Below are 24905 nucleotides of genomic sequence, written 5' to 3' on the forward strand. Positions count from 1 at the left end.
CAGCATTATACTATCTGGATTTATTGTCCATCTAACTAGTTCCCCCTTTTATCTGACTATCTATCCAATTATCTGTATCTTCAACCATCCATCCATCCATCTATCCATCTACCCTATGTATCCCTATCTCTCTATCTATTCATCTATCCATCCATTCTCCATCGCATGTTTCAGACGTTCCATCAACGGTGCGACGCTGAGACAATCAGATGATAATTATTCGCCACGAACGAGCTAAATCCTATCTGTGTGGTTTCTTTCGCGTCCCGCTCGGGAATTTCTATGGTAATATGGCGAAAAAATCGAATCTACGGTAGGTATATGTACATTCGACAGAGTACCGTGAATGAACAAAGGCAAATGAGGGAAAAAGTTGTAACGGTCAGTGGAAGCTTAATGAAAAATGAAAGAACTAAAAGCCGGAGGTCGTTGTGCCTATTACGTTAGAGATCTCGTTGAAATGTTGTATTGACCACCATACGGTAGTCGCATAATTTCAAATATCATCAACCAAGATATTCATCATTAAGTAAGATTTTACATAAAATTTTTGTAAATTAATAATAAAACATTTTATAATTTTTCACATAACTTTCGTCAGTTTTTTTCTATTATTATAGTAATTATATTACTAATATCGATGCAATAATCCGTATATTGTAAGAAAATAGAATTGCAGTTTCAGATTCTTTCACGATTTGATTATAAAAATATTAATATGTCACACAGAGTTATAAAACGGAAATTGAAAAATAAATTGTATTATATATATATATATATACATAGCTCTCCAAATGTTATAAAAACACGTATGCATTGTAAGATAAAATCAAAATTTATTAAATATTATACATAAGAAAAGGTAAGTTTCAATTAATTTATACATAAATAGCCACGCAACGGGAAAATATCGGCCATTTGAAGTGTCAATCGCATCGATTCTGTCGCGACGCAGTCGCACAGAAGTGCAATATCGAGAGCTATTAAATCTCCTACAAAAATCTTTCTTTTTATATCGACGCGTCAATTCATTTATTCACACTATCGCATATACACAGCAATAATAAAAAGGATATAGATAAGCAAAATATTGCAAAGATTGATAAAGATAATTTACTAAATATATGACGGGAACAAATTCTTGTGAGTTCTATGTGATAATTCGTCTTGAAATACTACGATTTCTTTTACAAGTCTTGAGAAACCGAGTTCATCGATACTAGGTCATTGAAAATTACAATGTCTACCCAATCACTAATTATAAGTTATCGAATTAATATCTATTTGAATCTTTAAGTAAATCTTATTAATTAAGAAAATATAGATAATAATTCAAGAAGAGTAATATTAATGTCAAATAAAATTATTTTAAAAATTAAAATTCAAATAAAAAATAAAATTTTAATAAAATTATTTTGTTTTAAATTATTCTTTAATTTTTTAAATTACATATTATTATATTGTAATAAGTGTAACGTTTAAAAAAGATTATATTGATTACTATAATTATCAATTATTTGATAATTATAATTTTTAAATAAAATTAAATTTGTTATTTCAGAAAATAATTTATAATATATGATTTATCTAAATAATTACGGATTAAAAAATTATTTTTGCAACTTGCTCAGTTTTAACAAAAAAATTAGAAAAATTTCTCTCTCTCTCTCTCCCTCCTTCCCTCCCTCCCTCTCCCTACATAAATTATTTCGAAAAATGTGTCAGTGCTAAATTTATCTTTTAAAAATGTACGCAAATTGACAATTATCACGTATTCGCGTATTTCACACATGTATCGTGAAAATATCAGCGCTGTCGCTGCCTGAACGCAGTAACCGATAAATCAATGAATAGCGAACGAAAGTGCCGTCGAGTTTGATGCATAAGAGTAGTAGCCCGCCGGTTAAAATATTCAATGGATTTCTGGTTCGGCAAACATACGAAAGATTGAACGTTATATCGTGCGGTCAGAAAGATAATTTGTCGTGTGGCCAACGAGAAGCCGAATTCCGATGGTTGCGCCTGCGAGTTTTCGCCGCTCCTCTTCTACACGTAAATACGTCGGCAAAGTTAATAATTAAGAGCGGAAGCGATTTCGCCGGCATGTTCGACGTACAACGAGTTTCTGTTTGAGTAGCGAGACAGAGAGCACAGTTACTCGACGCTAAATTTCCTTGGGATTTCGAGAAAAAAGTTGAATGTGCATGTGCGTACTGTTTGCTCGAACTTTGAAGAATTGGACAAATGCGAAGATACTGGGTATCTACTTACAAATCTCTAAATTACTTTATCTTAAAGAGTATTATGTAAGTAAAACTTTCTGACTAAAATTTCTATTTCTTGAAAATCTAAATCTACCGTTTCTAAAATAAATAATGATTATTTTAAACAGATAATTAAAATGTTTTATATTTATGTTTGTAATTCTTACTTACTGTAATTTCTTACTTTATATTCAAAGCCTAAAGATATAAAAAAATTCCAACATTAATGTAAAACAGAATTTAAAAAATTTTTAAGAATTCTAAATGCAGCAAAAAGATAACACTGTTCAATTTTTAAATAACTTTTAAATTAATTATTAATCAAATTATTTCAAAAATAGTTTGTAAACGAAAAATTATTTTATTCAGTAATTTCATAAAGTAAGCTTAAAAAAAAGTAAAACGTACGTGTATTTCATTCCGACATTTCACGTAAAAACATATGTTGATAAAATACCGCTGTCAATATGTTTAAAAAAAATGTTTTTCGAGAAGGAAGATCATATTTCCATACATGTGTATAATGCAAAATTATTTTACTGTTAAATTCGTATATTAATCTTAAAAAAAATGTTTAAAAAGTTTCACTGTCTCGCTACTTTTAAATTAATATTAAATTATTTAAATATATACCTATACGTGAACACATATACATCTGCCAACATTATATATAAACTCACAGAAATTATTATCGAACAGTTTTTGAGAGTGCTGAAGCAATAACGAATTCTTTTTTGACAATGACGTTTCCTTCACTAACAAGCAGAATGTGCCATTTACTAGTTAAATTATCAACGTTATATAATCCTTTTAATCAAAGAGAGAAAGAGAGACGAATTCCCAACTTCGTAATGAATTCTCGTTTTCTGTATTCGCTATCACACACGAAATTCACGAACATCCATTAACGTGCCGGGACAAAAATATCGGTAACCGCTTTTTTATCTATCGAATTCTGTCGAAGCGGTCAACGTTATGTACGAAAAGCCCGTGATACGCCGTTTGAAGCCGACAAACCTGCAAAACGTGCGCGCGTAAATCGATCACGACTTGAAACAGATTTTGGTTCTTTACCGCGGATCGGTGCGAAAACGATTTTGCGTGCTACTCGAAAGGCGCGAAAAAGAGAGACCGTCAAGCGATCGCCTGCACTGATATTTTCACCAGCAATCGCACTCTAACAAGCGCGGCATATCGTGCAAATTTAACGCGCGCATGTGGTGAAAACTTCACCACGTCGCATATAAAGCCGACTCGCAAACAGAGAGATCGTTTGCCAAATTCGTTCAACAAATGCAAATGCTGTGCCGTGCAATTGCACACAACGAATTCCACGGCGTTGTCATATGCAGTTAAAATACGAGCCCTGCGATCACGTCGATATATTTAGAAAGGACTGATATATACATGTATATGTGATATATACATGTATATGTAAAACGCCTTTGAAGACATTTTTGAATCAGTAAAAAGAAATTGTTTTTATATTACTTTTTTCCGTTTATATTGCTCTGTATACAATATAAAAAGAGTTATTACTAAAAATTTATGAAGTAATGTTCAAAAGTTTCAACAAATGGCAAAATTTGTAGAATAGGCAAGAAATAAAAAAAGATTTTCACATTTTATTAAAAAAAAATTATTAACTCAAATTAATATTTTCTGTATATTTTTAAAAAGTAAAATATAATATTCGAAATCTCAAAATTTACAAATGAACGAATGCTAGCATATCAATTAGTGTTTATTTGGCTATTATTATATTAATATATTATCACTTGTTTTTATAGACTGTGATTGTTTTTTGCACTCTTCTTTATCCAATCGATGATTGTAAAATACAATATTTGAACACAATTTCTAACCTTTACTAAATGTGTTTTAAATTTTCTTATTTTTTTCCTTATTTCTTTACATAAAAATTAAATTGAAATATAGTGCATCAATACTTCTTCGGTTTAAATGTAAAATAAATCACTTAATAAATAAATGCATTTGACAATCAATTAATCAAAAATTTTTTCAAACAGCAGCATTTATTGAAACTTTTAAATTAAAGTTATAATAATAACCAATAAAAATATTCAGATGCTTCGTGATGAAGTGATATTTCAGAAACAAAAATAATTAAGTGTTTTTAATAAATCTTAAGTATGCATTTTTAAGATATAGAGAAATTACTTCTTTTGTTCTTCAACCAATGATCTCATATACTCCATCGTGAGAAAGTAGTTAAAGTAGAGGTCTGAAAAAACATCCCGAAAAGCGGATTGTTCTTCGGAACGAATCCTTCGGAGGAATCGATTGCCTCATAAAACAAATGTCAGAGACGTATGAGTTAAGACGATCGCATCCTATCTTCCTTAAAGAACATTCAAATAGAGCACAGCAGCGGCTTATCGTCCTATTTGCACATATAACGCGGAATTCCGTATCGTTCTTATCCGCAGTCAAGATATGCAAATATCACTTGCAGCTTTCCGCCCGAAATCCGTACTTAAGTCTCGTTGGTTGGCTGACTGCCGCCGCGGGCGGGATGGTGTTAAAGGGAAGTTACTTTCTCCTCCCCCCTCCCTCCCCTCCCTTCTACGGTGCAGTAACTTCGCCCTCATCTTCATGAATTTTCGTGTAGTCGCGACCACAATACGCGAAACTATACTCTCCCCGGATCTTTCTCTCTCCATCGTCACGTGCTTCGCAAAAAAAAAGCGAAACAAAAAAAAAACAGAAAATTTCAACCCACGTCGCTATTATACGCGTATACAATAGCGGTGCAGTGCGAAACGGCGTGAATAAAAGGACTTACTAACGTGAGTTAGTAACCGGTAGCGACGAAGGCGGTGCAACACTAAAGCGAATCTTATGATCTCATTATCCGTCGTACTCTCATTATCATTGCTTAGCGTCATTTTCTTTACCGGCGTCGTTAACTTATTACTATCATTCCCCTCGTTAATGTTTCAGCTGGTATTATGGCATTCAACGATCATTACTTACTTCATTTCTCGCCAGTTATTACATAACCATTCCGTTTAATATTTCTACGGAGTTACATTTTTATTACTTCGCGAGATTAAACGTTTCAGCTTCTAAATCAAATTCCAAATTTTTTCATATGTGGATTATATTTGAAAAATATTCGTTCGGTTGGAAAAATTTAAAGCGCGTAAAAATTTTCAAGATACCTCTCTCTCTCTCTCTCTCTCTCTCTCTCTCTCTCTTTCTCTCCCTTACTTTCAAACATAAATATTAGAAAAACTTATTAATAATCCCAAATAAATTTTTATTTCGTCTTGCAATGAATTAATTCATTATATATTTTTATACATCATCAATTTGCGAAACATTAGAGTTTACATGAATCTGTATCTTATCACTGCAATATGTCTTACAGTGATTTTCGTTTAAAGTCCAGAAGACTAACAGTTCGAGCTCGATGTGGAGAACCGATAGACTTCTCAGATTCCAATTACCGTGAGATTTCCTGCAGAGATCTTGCGAAGTCGATCGGTCGCAATAGACTCTACGGTATTGCGAATTGTCTACGTTATTTATGCAAACGAAACTTTCCCGTGCGTTAACTCGCGGGAGATCGAATTTACATATGCAAATAGTGCCGCGCCAATTCCTTAGCAAAAGGACGACAAAGTAAGCAAAAAAATCGAAACGTACATTCGAGTCTCACCGTGAATCGTCAAGCGTTTTGAACGAATCAGAGATCGATTTAAAATCTTCAAAAAATATAGGCTATAAACAATTTACAACAAAATCGATGAGTCCTAAACTCTTTTAAGAGATCATCATTGAAAATTATCGTCGCAAATAACAAGATAATTACCGATCACTAATAAGATTGTTAAAAAATAATAGCAATTCTCAATTTAGGAAAAATTACCGATCATCAATATTACCAATGAATTATAATTCGTAATAAACTAAAATGAAAAATTATAAATAATTTCACAAAAAAATGTAAAGAATCATGATATTCTTAGATAAAAAGACAGAAACAATTTTTGGAGAAATTATCAAATAAAAAATCACGCTCTTGACAAGATCAGTAATAAATTCTAAATACAATAGCATAAGATTAATAATAAATTATATCAAAATAATGAAGGCTGAATGAAAAATTATGAATTATCTTTGAGAATACAGGGATGAGGTCCACAAAAAATAATTATTAGATGATCTCTGACGAGATCGATAATGGAAAGATGATTGTGCGATTATTCAAAATAACTGTGCGATTATCAAAATAAATAATAAAGAGATACGATCTTAATAAGATGATACTGAACCATGAAGAATAACAGATCATTTTCAACAAAATCGACGATAAGTCACGAAGTAACGAAAATTGCCGGTGAACGTCGAAGCGGATGTTACGACAAGAACGTGGATGGGTCACGAAGCGCTAATATTATACTGAGTTCAATAACAAAATTCACGACAATAATGTCGTTTCGTTTCGACATGGTAGGAAAATCCCATATCTCGTTCTCGCTGCTCGTGACGTCGTAGCCGTCGTCATCGGCCTCGTCCTAGTCGACACAAGTCCGTCGTCCCTCGAGAGCCCGCGACAGAAGTCGAGGCACGAAGTGCACTTCCTTGTAAAACACTACGGTCGTGACGGGAGGAAAAAAAGGACGCGAAAGGGTGTGGCCAGCAGAGGATGATGGGGTAGCTCGCGCTCCCCGGGGCAAGTATTTCAAAGGAGAGACGATCTTCGAGGACGAGGCGAGAAATAAAAAGTTTGCTCTCGGTGGATCAACGGAAATATGGATAAGCGGCCAGAAAAGTGGATGTGAGAGAAACGTGGCTTCGCGACTTCGTCGTTTTCTTTCGCCCTCTTTCTCGCCTACTCGCTTGATTGTTCTCAGGAAGGTTTTTACCGGCGTGACGTAACGTTGTGACTTCGTCTCCGTTGTGCTATTAAGGGAACGGTGCTAAAAAGAATCGCAAGAATAAGAGACGTACCGGAAGCGTCCTCCAAGTCGTCGAGCTTTACGTTCCACTACCGTCGACATAACGCTAACATTTCCGCTCGGCTCGAGTGTTTCCACTATTTCGCGAATGCTAATTAAACTCACGGATTTGGTTGCGGGGTTGGGTTTTATGAAAAAGAAATAAATAGTGGGGGCCGAATGCATTTCATTAGCGGTGCGCTTCGATGCGCGCGAACCGCCGGAACTCGGAAGTCAGTCAAAGGTGAATCCAATTAATCTCAATGCGCGAATGAATGATTTTCGACTGCGCTTACTCTGCGTACAATTTCGCGGAGCATGTAGAGAGAGTTCGGTTCTCATTTTAACGGCACGTAAATGAAATTTACCGCGCAGACGCGTTGCGCTCGAATGAAGAAAAAGTACCGAGTAAAGATACAGCCGCGTCTACCTGTTGTTGTATATTAACGAAAGAAAAATACGCTCGTTATGCTGCGCATTTTCCATGCACATTTTGTTCATCCGTGTATATACATCGAACGAAAATCGTAAAAAGAAATTACGACCATTATATATATATATATATATATGCACATAAAAATATTTCGATGTAGTCGTATGCAGAAATTGTGGAAAGCCACGATTATATTAAGCATCCCAAAATGATTGCTTTTATACTTTTAAAAATTTAGTATTGTTTATTTTTTGAAAATAGAGTGTAAGATACGTTGCATGTTTTATTCACATATTAAACTATATATTACTTTATCTATTAAACTTTTCTGATATTTGCATTTAATAAAGATATAAGAAAGATGGACAATAAGAAATAAAAAGCAAGATGATTAATATAACTAAAAATTAAAAGAAATTAAATTATTCACGTGAGTTATGAAATAAAAAAATCATTTTACATAGCGAGCTAGAAGAACATGTATTTTCGGCTAAGAGGATTTAAATCACTCCGAGAGCGATTAATGGGAACATAGTTCTGCCTGATTTCTCAACTCGCACACAAATACATTTCCATTTTGAGCACGAATCCATGAAAATTGTGTTCAGCTACTCTTGGAACGATTCAAATCCGTTTCAATCGCAACTGCTATTATAAAGATTAAAGAAAGTTCAGTTAAGGTCACTCAAAGCTAGTTTGATCGTTTTTTATTTGCAAGTTTCGGAGCTTTTCCTGTTAAAATTTTTTAATATTTCAACAATACGAAATAATTGTGCAAATACTGACAAAAACATTCTTCTACGTGCAGCTCCCATCGTCGACGATTTAGCCATATTGCGAGACTTCTGGGACAACCTGTACGAACGAGGGAATCACGATAACTATCGTTAACTACTGCTCCGAGTAATGGTATCGAGGATTTCACGTAACGGCAGAAAATTATTAGAAGTTATTACAGAACAATGCCGCCCCGAGGCAATGGCGTCCTTCTACTTCGTTCGAAAATTAATTTCTTACGGTTCAATAGAAGGTCAATGCACGGAATTTTGTAACGTAATTGTAAATCGGTCTATAACTTTGTTGTAGATTATAACAACATGCAGTGTTACAATATTTAAATTAGAATAAGAGATATTATAGAATAAAGGATACAAGATTATAAATAAAAAATTAAAGGTAATAATTGACTTATCCTGTATGCAATGAAAATAATTTCGTATAATTATAGTAGAATTCCTCTATTTTAGAAATGTTACAACATCTCTACGTTTTGACATCTGATCCGTATTTTCACTCTTATTCTAATGGCATATTAAAAGTTTCAAATATTTCTCCAGTTATTTCAGTCACATACTACGTATTTTGAATGAAAAGTAGTCAAATTTTGAATAATATAATATAACTTTGCGCGATAATATCATCGTTTTATGATAATTGTAATCGTCATATTAACTAAATAAGAGCACAACGAATCCTACTTAATTCGCGAGGTGGGCGTAAAATGAGGGAAAAGCTGATCGCACAAGTGCAAAAAAGTTTCACAGCGGGAAAGTTAGTTTTCCGACGTACATCCGCCGTAATAAAATTGAACCTCTCAAACTGAGGTAGAGAGGTAAAAAAAAAAAGAGAGAAAGATATTACAACCGCTAGTCTGTCTGCGGTAATTTCGCTCGATTTCCACGGCAAGGAGAAAACTCGTTGCTTCCTCACTTAAAAACTATCGCGTACAAAAAGAAATATTTAAAAAAAAAAGCAAGTTCGTTCGTGTGTATGTCTCACTCTTAATTTTCATCGGCTAAATTTTTCCCCGGTTTCACGCTGTTTTCCGAAGGCTTTTTTCGATCGTTTAAATCGCAATTTCGCATCGGTCGAATACTCCTGTCAGTTTTTCGCTTCAGATAACTCTCGAGAAATTGCCACGCCGCTTTGAAGAAACGATCTGTGAAGCCTATAAGTGCACCGGCAAAAATTATTCTTTCCCACCATGAAGAGAGGAGATAAAGTGTATAAATATTTATCGCTCTTACGAGCATCGAAAAAGCTCTTACGAGCATCCGAGTCGTTAGATACGTCCTTTTCGTCACACACTTTTATACTTTCTTCACTTAAAACGAGATAGATATACGGAAGAAGAACTAATAGAGAAAAGCAACAAGGTTTAAAAAGAGCAAATCCGTTGTCGACAGCAAGGCTGGGCATCGCTAGGCATGGCAAGGAAAAACGTTAAGGGCTTCGTTGGCTCTCGCTGGACCGGATTGTACTTTTTCGTTGTTTCACATGCACTACGTTATCATATTCATTTAGAATTGTAAATTCAACTGCATGGCTAGCCAGCCGGACTTTTAATTCCTAACCGATAATAATGCGGGTCTCATTCGTGATATCGTTGAAATTATAAAATAAGGACGTATCGTAAACGTCCATATTTCAATTTCCTCCTTCCATCCCTTCGCGTGTGTAATTAAGCTATCAAACAATTTCTACGTTAAAACACGGCCATTCATGCGACGTACACGATTGTTCTTCCGGCTGAAAATCAATGTCTACGCTTCTTCGGAAAACAAGATGCTTCAATAGAGAAAGTTTTCGCTTCGTTAAGACAATGAAATTAACACACGATCGATATTTGATTCAGTGATGTCGGGCACGGGCAAGGACGACGAAGAGAAGAGAAATGCTCGCGTGAACTTTTGTCGGGCAAGACCAAAAAGAGGAGCATCTTTTCCGATAAATATGCTCTTTCGTATAATGCTCGAAATGCTCGAGAGTACATCTTGAATATCTTCCGGCAACACTAACGGCGTAAGCAAAGTAGAGAGAAGATAGAAAAGTAAATAGAGTCAGTCTGATATTAATCTCATATTCAACTTTCAATGTTATAAAATGTAAAGAAATATTTCATACCAATCATCACGCCGTTTCTAAACTTGGGCAGCTTACATATCAAAAGCGGCTAGCTTTTAAAGAATTTTATTCTACATTATGTATACAAACTTCCTGAAATATTCGTATACAAGCCAGTAAACTAAAAAATAAGAAGAGAAAAGCTTGTTAAATAAAATCGTGAAGTAAAAATGTTTTAAAAAATTCGTTAAATAAGCATTATTTATTTTGTGGCATAAAAATTAATTAAACCTTACTAAAATGTATATCGTCGTTTTAATAAAACATTTTCAAAATTGTTTAAAATTATTAAGCTAATAAGCCTCAGCATATTATAATTCAAATGAAATAAGAAAGAGGCTGTAAACTAAACACAAATGTTCACGTCAAATTAAAAATTGTACTAACACAATTAAAGTGTAGAATCAAAATGTCAGTTTCAACTATAATTATGTTAATTGTTTTATTAAAAAATGATATTATACGTTGCAATAACTTTGAGAAAATATCAGTTCAATAGAATAGACAAAGATTCGAACTCGTTAAAACTATATCGGTTTCTAGATAGAAGCGGCGATGTGAAACCGCAAAAGCGTAAGACCTAGAGAGCGGCCAAAGGGTAACAAAGGGATGAAAGGGCAGCACGGGTTAAAGCCGTGTCCGCAGGAGCCTTTCTTCGATCGCCGCGGGAGTCCGAATCGCGCGCGCGACGGCCGCTGCGCTGATAAGACCAGAAGGACCAACTTCCTTGGCCGCAGCATCGTAAATTAACTGCCAGTCGTTTCCCGACAACTTCAACGAGCAGACGCCGAGGGCCGAGAAAGATTGATCCTCGACCCGACAGCGCGCCTCAAGCGCTCTTATGTGAAAACGCGTATCAAAGAGGCGGATTTCAAGGATTCTCGGCAACCTCAACGACAGTTACCGATGTTCGCATAAAGAATCTACATCTACACGTACATTTCTGATGTCGACAGACACGACCGTGAATGCCCTAAATTTTTAATCATAACCTCGATTCTATATTTCAAAAACTGTCAATATATCCCTAACGTTACTTGATTTTTCTGTGAAATAATATTTAATTAAATAGATAATTTTTCAAAGGCGATGAATTAAAAAATAATCACACTTGTCAAACCAACGCTTTTTTCCAAAGTAAATTTATATCTTCATTATTTTTATTTTTGATTCCGAGTTGCTTCATTAAATGCACTTATAAGCTCGAAATTTCGCACGTTCCACTGGAATCGTACATGTACTAAAGGATATAATTTATTTCCGCGAATAAAAGGTATGTAGTACGTTATCTCACGCCCTCGACGTAAAATAAATCCTGAGATATACAGCGTTTGGCGTATATTTCCCCAAGAATCCACCGTATACTGATGTCCTTATCGCATTGCTGCACGCTTTACCGCAGGTTGAATTTATTTAACAATGCGACACAAGACGCAAATTATAAAATAGTCAGTCGTCCTTATCTCGTCTATGCACGCTTTACACGACGCAGCTTAACGATGCGAAGCATTTAACAATGCGAAACAAGGTATACTCTCAAGTTGTTGCTGTAGTTTGGTATTTGTGGTTGTTCCAGTCGGATCTCTCTCACTGTATATATTTTCTCTTTTGCATAAAAAACTAAATTATTGTCAGGACTGTCTCTTCATAAGTATAATTACAAGAAAAACAAAATAACGCATAACTACGAGTTTTTAAATACGAGACGTAAAATACATGTGACATAAATTAAATGTGAATCAATCTAAATTACATTGTTTATGAAAAATGCAATGACCAATATTTTTTTCAATCGTAATAAAAGCTGCAATGCAATAATTAATTACGAATGTAATCTGCTTTTATTAGATGTTGTATGTGAAAACATTAAAATCCAGTATTCGGATAAAACAACATACAATTATTTTATCTGCAGCAAAAATTAAAAAGAACACACACACACACACACACACACACACACACACACACACACATATATATATATATAATGACACTGAGAGAATTAATTTATGCAAATTACCGAAATGTTTTCTGCAAGAAAACAGCAACTGAATTGAATTTTCTGATAACTGTTATCCATAAATCAAATTTATACACATAAAATTATACAAATTTTAAATTAAATGATCAAAATTTATATAAAAAAAAATTATTTACATCTTTTCTTCATTTATATTATTTATATATAACAATGTAACATTCAAAATTTCTAATAAATCTCACAGCATTTAAAAATTTTTATCTAAGAACGTTATCTAAGAACAATTAAGTTAAAATTTTTTTTCGATATTAAAATTTAACAAACTTCGATAATTTTCCATATTCAAATTCGTAATTTTCATTATGTTACTTATTAACATTGTAAAAGTTCAAGTTTTCAAATGTAGGTTTCCTATGACTATATATAACATAATATTTTAAATTAAGAATTTCGAGTGGCATCTATAAACTTTCGATAGAATCCCGAAAAAATTAAGAAACTAAGTCGATTAATCAAAGAAAAACGACGAGTGTCGGCACAGGCTGGGTAGGCGAGAAAACGTTGAAAGAGAACGAACTTCTTCGTCATCGTCGTTTCGACCTCGGGGATTCCCTGAGTGAGTTTGATTCACGATGCACCGACGCGGAATACAAACGATGATTTACGAGAGTCTCGGTTTACCCTGCATCGAGTTTGTGGCTGACGACAACGATGCCGACGACTATCGCGTACCTAGCTACTTTCAAAGGCTCTTTACTCTTTACTCCAAGTACACCAAGATGTTCTGCACTTACCACTCGCTTACCATCGAGATAAGTAGTCGTGCACGCCTCAGTCGCAATTCCGATCTCCTCTCAGGAGAAAAAAAATCCAGACCGCTAGAGAGAAAGAGAGAAAGAGAGCTATCGACAGTGGTGTCGAAATACGACGATGACAAATTTCATCGAGAATATTCGCAACGGAACGACCCATCGCGGGTATATTTGCGCGAATTTTCAGCCTTGTGTCTCTTTCCCCGTGACGTTCGCTCGATAAACAAATCTCTCATCGCGAACCATGATACTTTTCCTTTACAAAATATGGAAAATAATAAGGATAAGTGTTCGAATATGTGTTTTTTTATCCATCTTTATGTAATACAAATGCAAAATATGCAACGATTTCCAAGAAAACACAAAGCAAATCCTTTCAAAATAGAATTTATTCTAAATACGTTTTCATATTTGTACTAAACATTGAGTGTTGCACCAAATTTTCTTTGTAAATTTCATAGATACAAATATCTCAACATTTTTTTATATTTATAAAAAAGATTCTTCAATCCGTTAACTTTTGCGATATTATATGTTACTTTAATTGTGATAGAGCATTTTACATGCGCAAATAGTGAGAATTGTTAAGAAAATCCATTATTAATTGACATTTCCAAACAGTTTCTCAAAATGCCCCTGTTATTTCGAATCGAAGTAATCTAATTGACCGCTTGCACACATTTTTTAGACTTCAACAGAATGGGTGAACTAAATAAAGCTATAAAACATAAATAAAATTTATAAAAGATCATATTAGTTTCCAGACCAAAATGCATACATTAACAAGGCTCTTATTCTCGTCGTATATTCGTTATCTCGATGGAAGCGAACGAGAGTTCGGTGAAAAAAATTGTTCCAACGGACAGAACAATTCGATTATCAGAGTAATCGAATCGGCCGTTGATTGACCGTGAGTATAGAGCCGTTCCACCGGAAGAACGCGTTGGCTATAATTAAAACTGTAACGCATGCACGTGAGGCGAGGTGAGGCGAGGCACGCCAGTGTTCCGTTTCGGAAAATGTAATAGTACACGTTTTTGCATCGCTTAATCGTACTCGGCACGCTCGATTACTTGCACTCGCACGTTTCAATAAACCTTTCGTCATCGCAGGGACACATCCACCTCCAGTCGTTGTCAATATGCTATTAATTGAAGCGCGCGTATAGGCATCGGCTAATTTATACGCCCGAGATGATGTGCAAAAATTAATATCGCCCACATCGCCACATTGACGCCCGAAAACAATAAATGAATTTAGTGCGGTACGTGGACGTGAATTTATCGAAGTCGGAATTAGCAATCATGTTAAATAAACGGTTGCCATTGTTACGCTATTTGAAAAATATAGCGACTATTTAATCTTATTTAAAATTTAATCCTATGATATTATGCTGATTTTTCCGGACACAGCATATTTCACATTTATAAGAAAATCTAAAATCTCTAATTTATTATATAATGTATCTCTCTCTCTCTCTCTCTCTCTCTCTCTCTCTCTCTCTCTCTCCCCCTCCCTCTCCCCCCTCTCTCTAACAAATTTTCTAACATTTCTCTTCTAATATTTTATTTTATATTGTAAATAATCCAACAACCACGATTCGATATCGAATAAAATATCTTAAATAATCTACAATTAATTATTGAAATTCGATTTTTTGTATCTACTCACTAATTCACTCCTACAGCTAATAGAAATATAATATTTCATTGTCTAAAAACGAGAACAATCTTAAAAGTGAGAACAGATTATCATAATTGAGAAATTAATTTATTAAATGACAAAAAATTACGATTTATTTTGCTGTTATATTTGCTATTCATTATTTTCTTCCAAGAGAAACAAAAAATTGAATAAGGCATTAAGACGTGCATTCGTGCATACACTGAAATTTTCGAAGATTGGCCAATACCGAAGAATTTCTAGGGACAAGATGTCTGCATTTGATCTCGGAAAGTATTTGTACAATCCTGAATTCGCCTAGTCTCGTAAAGAACTGGCAAATCGATTTTCGGTCGTACACCCGGTCTTCACATGTACAAACGCAGATACTCGTCTGAATATATACGCATATAAAATACATTCGATGGATTCTATTGGAGAAAAATTCTCGGTTTTTTCTACCTCTCTGACACGGGGACGTTACTCGGTTATTCCGTGTGATGATATATTTTATAATCATTTTGAGCGGTTTATCGTTGTGCATTTAATTGTGAACCGCACTCCAATACGAAAAATACGACGGAGAAAATTCAATAATGTGATCGTGAAGAACACGTGCCACATGCTACAAGAAAAATAGGAATAATAACGAGAAACGATTCACTTTTTGCAGCTCGTCCACCTTTCCCTGTTTCTGTGACAAGAACCTCGCAATTTATCTTGTTCCACGTCGATTTTATGTATTTTATTTTGCGCTAACTATTGCACCTCCATTATCTCGAATAAAGACAGATCTTTTTTACATTATGTGTATCATAATATCGAAATCTAATCTCAGCAAAATTATATTTTTATTCATAATTAATATTTTCCTGGCTAAAAATAACTCACATAAAAAATACGTATATAATTGTATATACTTTTTTAAATTATAGAATATAAATAAAAAATTAACTTTAGCTGTCGTTACATCAAATATATATGAGATTTTTATTTCTTGTTATTATTCTTAAATTACACCTTATTTCCGTTGTTCCTTAAATGTCTATTGTAATGTACAATTTATAAAAACAGTATATAAGTGTAAATATATATAAGTATTCGCAGCGTATTAAGTTGGCAACTCATCAATTCGCGAAACCTATAAAAATTAGTGTGGGATATTACATTATACAGATATTCATTAGCGATTAAAATAGATCTCAATACTTTTAATATTATATAATGACAGGTTACACAGATTATACGGAAAGAATAATTTTGCTAAAATATCCAAAAATATAGTTAAATACAGATCTGAAAATAATTTTATTGGAAAACACTTGTGTAGAAAATTCAAGCATAATGAGCAATGCTGCAACAAATTTTTATGTTTCAGCTATCAACTTGAGCGTTCTACACTGAAGAAAATGATGTTGTATCAACAGCATTATTTTAATTGTAAATAATTTTGTTAATTCACAATAGTACCATTAATGAAACAAATATTTATGCTCTTGTTTTAAAAATTTTATTTGTTCCATTAATACTGTTTATAAATCAACAAAATTATTTTCAATTAAAATAATACTGTTAAAACATCTTTTTTTCAGTATACATAATTATTTTGATGGTCCAATAAAATAAATATTTTCAGATCTGTATCTAGCTAAATTTTTAGATACTTTAGCACAACCATTCTTTGTGTGTTCTTATCCTTATAAGAAATTTCATCGATAAAAACATTTGTGAGAATTAAAAGTGCCTATGGTTTATTAATAATGATTAAGATACATTAAATCCCAAATTAAATATTAAAAACAAAAATCTTTCTACATGAGTTTCTTATAAGTTAAATCCTTATAAATTCTTTAATCGAAATTTTATAGTGTGCATAAATACAAGATTACATTAATCTGTATTATTCATCTTATGATCGAGATTACTCCACTAATTTCTACCAGCACTTTCCGTCCGAATTATGATTAATCCTTTATCGTGAGCAAAACTCCAGGAAAATGCTAAAGGTTGTTAATCGTTTAACACCAAGTAAAATAATTTATATAACGTATAAAAAAAAATATATATATATATGTATATATAATCAAAATATATATATTTTTTAATACGCCAAACTTAATTTTATTTCAATTTGTAGCGCTTTTTAAACTGAAAATTATATTTTATAAAATATATTAGATAAATTTTATTTTGATAAAAATTTTTTTGACGATTGAGCTCGTTTGTAATTACTGTTAAAAAATAATTGGTAAAAAGTAAAGGTTACACTACAATATTTTCTTCTAATTAAAAATTACCATATATTTTTGTTCATTACATGCAATATCGTATATGTGATATCTAAATAATGAAAACCCGCGCGCGCATAAACAGGCATACGAGTGTACAATGCAATCACATAAATACACATATCATATTTAGCAGAAAATATATTACATGTATCGAATCTAATGGAAGCGGCATAGATAAAATGAATTTTATCCATCGCACCGTGTACAGAAAATTTGCTGTATATTTTAGTGGGTCAGGGCATTGTATGAATTCGTAGTCTGAAAAACCGGGCGTAAAGTTTTCGCGTCAATGACGAAGGATTATAATAATACCCCGCGGAAAGTTAGCTGAATGAAACCGGGAAACGAAGCGCGCGTGTTCTGTCAGGCGAATTATTTCTGATCAATTCAAAATTATTACCGTACGTTGCTTTGTTGAATTAAATTATGTCATGCAAGATATGTTGCTTTATCTACCGTATAAATACATACCTATTAATATTATATTATAAACAGTTTTGAGGAGAATTGTCGATTAAATTTAAAAAATCACAAATTTACACAAGGAATATTTAAAAATAATATGTAAATGGGATATTATATATACATGTGTACGTAAAAAAAGATCATCCTATGTAAAAAAAAGAGAGTTTTTTAAGATTTGGGAAATTTTGGGGGGATTATTTGTTTCAGATTGATTGTGTGAATCCGATAATCTCATCGGCTCGCAATTTATTTCTGAAAATTAATTCAATTTAAATGATTGTATATTATATAGTAGTTCAACATCTTAACACTCGGACCGGTAAGGCGCTTCGTTATTTTCAAGTTTTAGTAAAAAAAAATATGACGATCCGTATTAAGATGTAGGTTTTTTAAAAATACTACTAATAATTGATGAAAAATCTTGAACAATTGTAGAATAAATAGTCAAGATTTTATTTCCATAAATTAATGAAAGATTTATGAAACTTATTCTACAATGAAATATTGCGAAAGTATTATAAGTATATAAATTCTTGCAAATAAGCCACGTTAGTCTAATTAGACAAAGCTAAGTAGCAAGTACATAATATATTGAGTTCATGTACATTAGTATAGAACAGAAGATTAGTACGGTAAAATAATAATAGTAAAGAGCCAATGTGAAAGAAGTGTATTATAAAAGATCGAATCAATAAAGTGACAGTAAAAAATTGAGCGTACAACATAAAATAATGTAGTTCATTATAAATTTCCTTACAAATATTGGCCACATTTTCCTGCTCTAATTAGTGAAACAATAAGAATAACTGCAATATACTTTGAGATCAAAATTAGCTCTTGCATCAAGCACATATTTTCATATACCTGTGCTTTGTCCAGTAAATAGCATTTTTCCTCGTTTTGCCAGAAACTAAACTTCCTCCAGCTAAAACGCACAAAAGAATCGTCGACCCCTTTTTTCGCTAGAATAATATCATGACTAAAATAACTACTGTGGCTCTAATTAAATATCACCTGCGGTCTGCGGGTTATTTAATTAGAGCGCGTGTGGATTAGAGCGTAAATATGCAAGTAAGGTGGCTAAAAAGCCTCGGAGGATTCGCTTTTAGCAACTCTGCGAGAAAAAAATAAGATAATACTTGAGTTCTCTGAATTCTCTAGGCAAAATACGTAACTCAATAATAAGAGCATCACGAATATTTCACAGATACCTATTCAAGGTAGTGACAATTAAATACTTCTCTTCGTATAATCATATCCTTGAATTAAAAAAAGAAATATTTTATGTAACTTGATTAAAAACAAACTGTATAAAAAAGTGAAAAATGCATTATTAAAAAAAATGTTAACGTATTATTACCAAATATTAATAAAAAAAATTAATACCATATTTTAATATATCATTCATATGTCATTGATGGTTCGAGTGTAGAAAAGTACGTTTTAATTCAAATAATGAATAAATACGTTTGAAAACAAACGATAAAATTATATTATAGAAAAGAAAAAATTATATTTTTAACAATACATATCGATAATAAAAGCAAAAATCTAATATTATTTCAAAGATAATTTAATAAATTAAAGATAATTAAAAAAACACGTTCTTAATTAAAAAACCAGTCTAATTTTTTCGTAGAAAAAATTTATTTTAAAAAATTCAAAATAGAGTCTTTTAATCATTTAAATTCTCCATTATCTACTTTAATTTAATATCTTTTCATCACATAAACCATTCTTAGAAAGAATTTTTTATCGAGACTTCAAATATGATTTAATGAATAAGAGAGTTATTAGATGTCCTAAACTCGAATTTCCCAAATCATCTTTTGATTCTATGCTTATATAACACATTTCCCAGCATTACTCCTCAACTTTGCTCAATGGAAATGAGCTCACATATGTACACAGGATAAGCGTTACGCGATCTCCCAAGAGGGATTTCTCTTCCTAGGAAGATCGATCGAGCTTCGGACGTACCGTTCATCTACACATATATATTTGTTTGTGGGCGTGTAGCAAAGGGAGGCAGTAGGAAAGAAGTCTTTGACGAGATGGCTTTCCCGATGAAGCTTTTTGCTAGAAGTCTTCAACGTTCGCCAGCTTTTGCCACCGTACAAATGCTAGGCGTATAGTCGCCAGACGACATTTCCACGTTGTTTGGGAGGGAAAAAGTAACGGAATGACGTAAGCTTTTCGATTTGCAAGCCATATATGTCGAAGTTCACAGCTACCAAAGCTATGTTGATTTCAGATGCATTAGCGAACATCTAAAATTATATGTAATTAAACATAATGTACATATTCTTCTTAATGTGCAGATCTATTCCAAGCATTTGCCAATATTTAAATTTAAATTAATATTTTATGAAGAAAATGGAGTAATATGAACCTTACATGTCGGTCAAAATATAAATCGCAGATATAAATTAGAGACGTAATCTCGAGAACTTATTTACATACCTATGTAGAAATATGATGAAGTTGCAAGTTACATTATATGTTACATCAAAGTTATCGAGTTAAACCAAGTTACATCAAATGTAGAACATCCTTCTGAACCTTCATTTGCATCATCAAGATAAATCCACTAGCAGCTATCTCTACAGTATCGATCTTCGTTTGATGAAGCATAAAATGACACTATCGTTCTTTCGACATGATATCATGTAACGAAATAGTAGCTCATGTAACGCGATGATGAGACGGGTCCTCATTTTAAAAGCGTGTTAATCCCTATGATGTTGAGACGCAATCGCTGCTTAAATGATCGACGATAGTGATCATATTATTTTTCTTCACATCTGCCGTATAAAGTAGCAAGCAAGTTTAATCGAAAAAATTATAAGAAGGAACGAGGACGAGAGCGACAACAGCGACGAGTTTTTCCATAAGGCAAGACGAGTCTGAGGATTGCCGTCTCGGGTAATGAAGTTGCAAATCGAAGAACGAGGGGTGAGAAGGAAGGCGAGCGAAAAAATCTCCGGAGGAGAGCGAAGTAAAAGTTCCGAGCTCACGCGGCTAGCAAGCACTGTTAAGTTTCTGCTTTGCATATTCCGCTTTGAATGGTCGCCATCGTAATAATTCGCCGCGTTGCGAAATTCGCCAATGGGTTTCGGGTGAAACTACACCGCGATACACACTTTCGTATTATTTGCCTGCAGTTTCGCGTTATTTGACGGTCGCGGTTGTACAGTTTCTCACAGTATAGCCCGCGGTTTAAGAAACATTCTGCGCTACAAGCGTAATCGTGAATCTAACAAGAATATTCTACGATCGAAAGTTCGTGCTATTTTTATTATTGGTGAAAAGCGAGAAAGTTTATGAAATGTATATATTTCGAGAAAATTATCGCTGAATTTATAATTGATGTTCAACATCGCTATGTATTTCGTTTATTTAGTTATTTATTGTACACATTGTTATCGTAACTACTTTTATGATTAATGCAAACGATTCATTGTTTTGTATCTGCATATTTTATGGCTAGTTGCCTTTGTCTCTTGCAAATAACACCTAAAAATTTGAATGAATAATGTGAACGAAATGGATTGAATAAATGATATAACTAATGATAAACTGTCGCGGCTATTTTAAATTGCTATATAGAGAATCATTGAAATGAAAATGTTATATTATGCTAATTATCTGTGTAGCAGATAAAAAAAATAGAAATTAAAATTAAATGAAAAAAAAAAACTTTTAACAAGAATACCTTACTGATATATTATACGCAAGTAATATAAAAATTTAAAAAGGTTTTAATATGATAAGCACTTTAATCAGTTTAAAAACTAATTTTAATAATTTTTCGCATCTTTTTCAAATAAATTACCCGAGATTATGCAAGTATACTTGGCTATTCTCCAAAGAAGAGTTCTTACGGTAGATAAACCTCTGAGAATCTTTAATTATTTAAAGACATCTGCCAGACGAATTAATTACCTGAATAAATTGTCCTAGAAATCTTAATATCTCTTTTAATATTCGAGCTGTTTAATGTCTAGATTTACAGCTTTGACATAAGTATAAAGCATCCTTACAAATGGACGTAAATATTCTACCTTTAGCAAAAAATAAATTAAAAAATATTTATTTTAATAATTTTAATATTTTGTTAGTCTCCTCTTGCTTTTATTATCGCTTTTTTTTCAAGAAAATACAATAAATTAAAAGACTATATCTTATATTTCTAAAACTGTAACTTATGAATACATTGAAAAAAGTGGTAATAGCTATTAAATGTTTAATGAAATAATTTCGATCCAAACATTGAATGTTCGATTAATGTATTAATAATGGATAATAATTTTACTTGATAATCCACAATTTATTTTTAGATCTACATCTAACTAAATTTTTAGAAACTTCAGCAAAACCGTTGTTTCCTGAATGTTTCATGTAAATTCGAAAGATTAGTTTTCCCGTGTCATAGTCAAAGGAGTGAAATGTAGTTCAGAGAAAGAGAGAGAGGGGGGGGAGAGGGAGAATTTAACATTTTCTTAAATAATACAATTTCGTAAATTTACTATCTTTTAGGCGGATATTTATCCCCACGTTGAAAGGCTGCCGCACTGCTAACACTACCGGCGCGGCGTGGCGTCGCGACGTAACGTTATTTAAATCGTCGCCACGCCGACTAATCAACTTGTTAACTTCGTTGAGCATCCTCCGCGCGGAATGTTGCGTAATCTATCATAATACCCCCGCGCGTCTGGCCGGAATATAAACTTTTCGGCCATACATCACTCCCGGTTATTAACGTTTCGCGCTGCAAGCGACGTCGTGGCGCGCGATATTTGTTTCCCTTGACCGGAAGTGCGAGCTGCTCTGTCGCAACGAGTTCATTTAATCAGCGAAGACTATACCGGCAGTATTACCGTGAAAAAAAAGTAAAAAGAAAAAAACATTTCCGATAGTCAAAATAATTTACTTTGTAAATTGTAGATTTGATTAAAATTTAATTAAAATGGAAAACCAAGTTTTAAATGTAGTTGCCGAACGCGACTTGCGAAAACACCCATAGAAATCGGGATGTTTTCTTCCTCGCAAACGAAAAGAACGCAAACAAGATGTCTCGTTTTCGCACCAAATCGAAACAAACAAAATATTTTTCGATTTCACTCTGCTATCGAGAACAAATATTGTTCATCTGAGGATCTTTTCGACGACGCGAAGTTACTTCGTTGACCCGATCAACGAATATTTTCCGGTCCAGGCATGTCGGTTACATTGTTCTTCCGGCACGTACACTCCGTCAGAATCTCGAACCCAGGCAATACGGCTTAAAGTGCAATAGCGGAAACGAAGGAAGAGATGTGCTATATTGCTTTCCCTCATCGTCGTCAATACCATTACGCCATATCGACGTTCCAATTAAGCTACGCCATTTATCTGGCATATCTATTTCCGTAAACGTGGTCAGATAACGTCGAATGTCGACTGTCGATCCGTCAGTCCATCAGCAATGTACATCGTTGACGATTACATATTCAGCGTTTCCACGCGAATAGAATGTGAAAATTCACTGATTTCTCTTTTCTTTTTTTTTTTCCAAAAGTTCGATTTCCGAACAATTTTCGAAGTTAACAATTTTAACCCGCCGCTTTCAATAAATTCAAACGACAAAAATTCAATATGATAGTAAATCGACCGACGCTCGTATTACGAATACTTATTGTGGAACACTGCATCGCGTATCATATCTTTAGTACTTGCTTAATTACTAAGTAAATCTACGATGGCGTCGTATATCGTATATCGTCTCGTATTTCGCGCTTTTGTGAGATTTTTGCAAGCGTGCGCGAATAAAACGAATGGTGTCCGATACGAATCACGAGCATGTTAAAATCGCGGTAATTACGCAAACACGAATATAAGATGTCCAGATGCTATCACGAGACTTCTCGTGGCTGTTAAGATAAACCGCGGGAACGCGTGCGTGACTCGCGCGATGTTCAACAGAAGAAAATCTGACCCTGAAGTGTGATAATCTCTAGGTATTGTGGTAATGAATAACGCTGTCCTAAGCTTTCATTTTAAATTGTTGTACACGGAAGGAATGGTTGAAGTGTCTAAAAATTTAGCTAAGTACAGATCTGAAAATAACTTTGTTTGGACAATCGAAATAATTATGTAGAATACTGAAATTGGTTGCTAAAATATTAAAACATTTTGCTGTATTGTGCCATCAATGCTTAAAACGTTCTATATAAATTATTGATAATTTAACAAAATTATTTTCAGATCTGTATGCAGGTAAATTTTTTGATATTTCAGCAAAATTTCATTCATTCTCTCTATGTAACTTGAATAAGAATATAAATATATTCATTCAAGTAAACTTTTCTATTAATTGATACATAGAATAAGTACGTATCTAACATCGTCTCTATCGAGAAAATAATAATAAAAAATTATTCAGTAAAAAAAAATTAAATATAAATTAAATATAAATTAAAATGAAACAATAACGTTGCAGAAAGACATTTTCTACAAAATCACAATACCATTCTGAAATTAATAAATTAAAAATTAATAATGTTTATTACACATTATTAAATATAAAAGTGAGTGATATTTAAATATAAAATCAAATTTTTTCAGTAAAATAACATTTTGTTATTTTTGACCTCCATGTGTGTCAACATGTAAATCAATCTATTTCTGTAATTCATTTTAAAGTAAACAATATTCATGTTAACATATGCAATATATGTAAATAATAAACTAAATTTGAGTGAAATTTAATACATTAAAGAGTTAAATTGTTTAATACCATTGTTTTAGTTAAACTAATAACATATTGAGTAGAAGCAGTGGCGACTTATATAAAAATGGTTAAGAATAACTCAAACTAAATATAATTTGACATTAGGAATTTAACAGTACAAAAAGCTTAATATCAATAATAGGATCTTTAAAATTCGATTAATATTCAATATTGTTATATATTTCTAAAATTACTCACATAACTTTCCTCGAGCAAATAATAAACTCTTTTCTGTTCAAGGATGCTTTATCAAAAGGAAACGAGGAATACGAGGGAGACGCAAATAAGCCTGACAAGAGAGAAGTGCCATCAAAATTTCACGGTCCTCGTATCTCGATAACATATTGTGAATAT

General features: G+C 32.9%; 1 protein-coding gene across 3 annotated transcripts in view; it reads right to left on the reverse strand.

Annotated features, from left to right (window-relative positions):
• The window catches only part of LOC108746945 (furin-like protease 2), a 387099-nt gene that overhangs the window by 201622 nt on the left and 160572 nt on the right, over positions 1 to 24905 (reverse strand). The window lies entirely within an intron of this gene.

This window comes from Trachymyrmex septentrionalis, unplaced genomic scaffold, assembly GCF_001594115.1.
Source record: "Trachymyrmex septentrionalis isolate Tsep2-gDNA-1 unplaced genomic scaffold, Tsep1.0 scaffold19, whole genome shotgun sequence".
NCBI lineage: Eukaryota > Metazoa > Arthropoda > Insecta > Hymenoptera > Formicidae > Trachymyrmex > Trachymyrmex septentrionalis.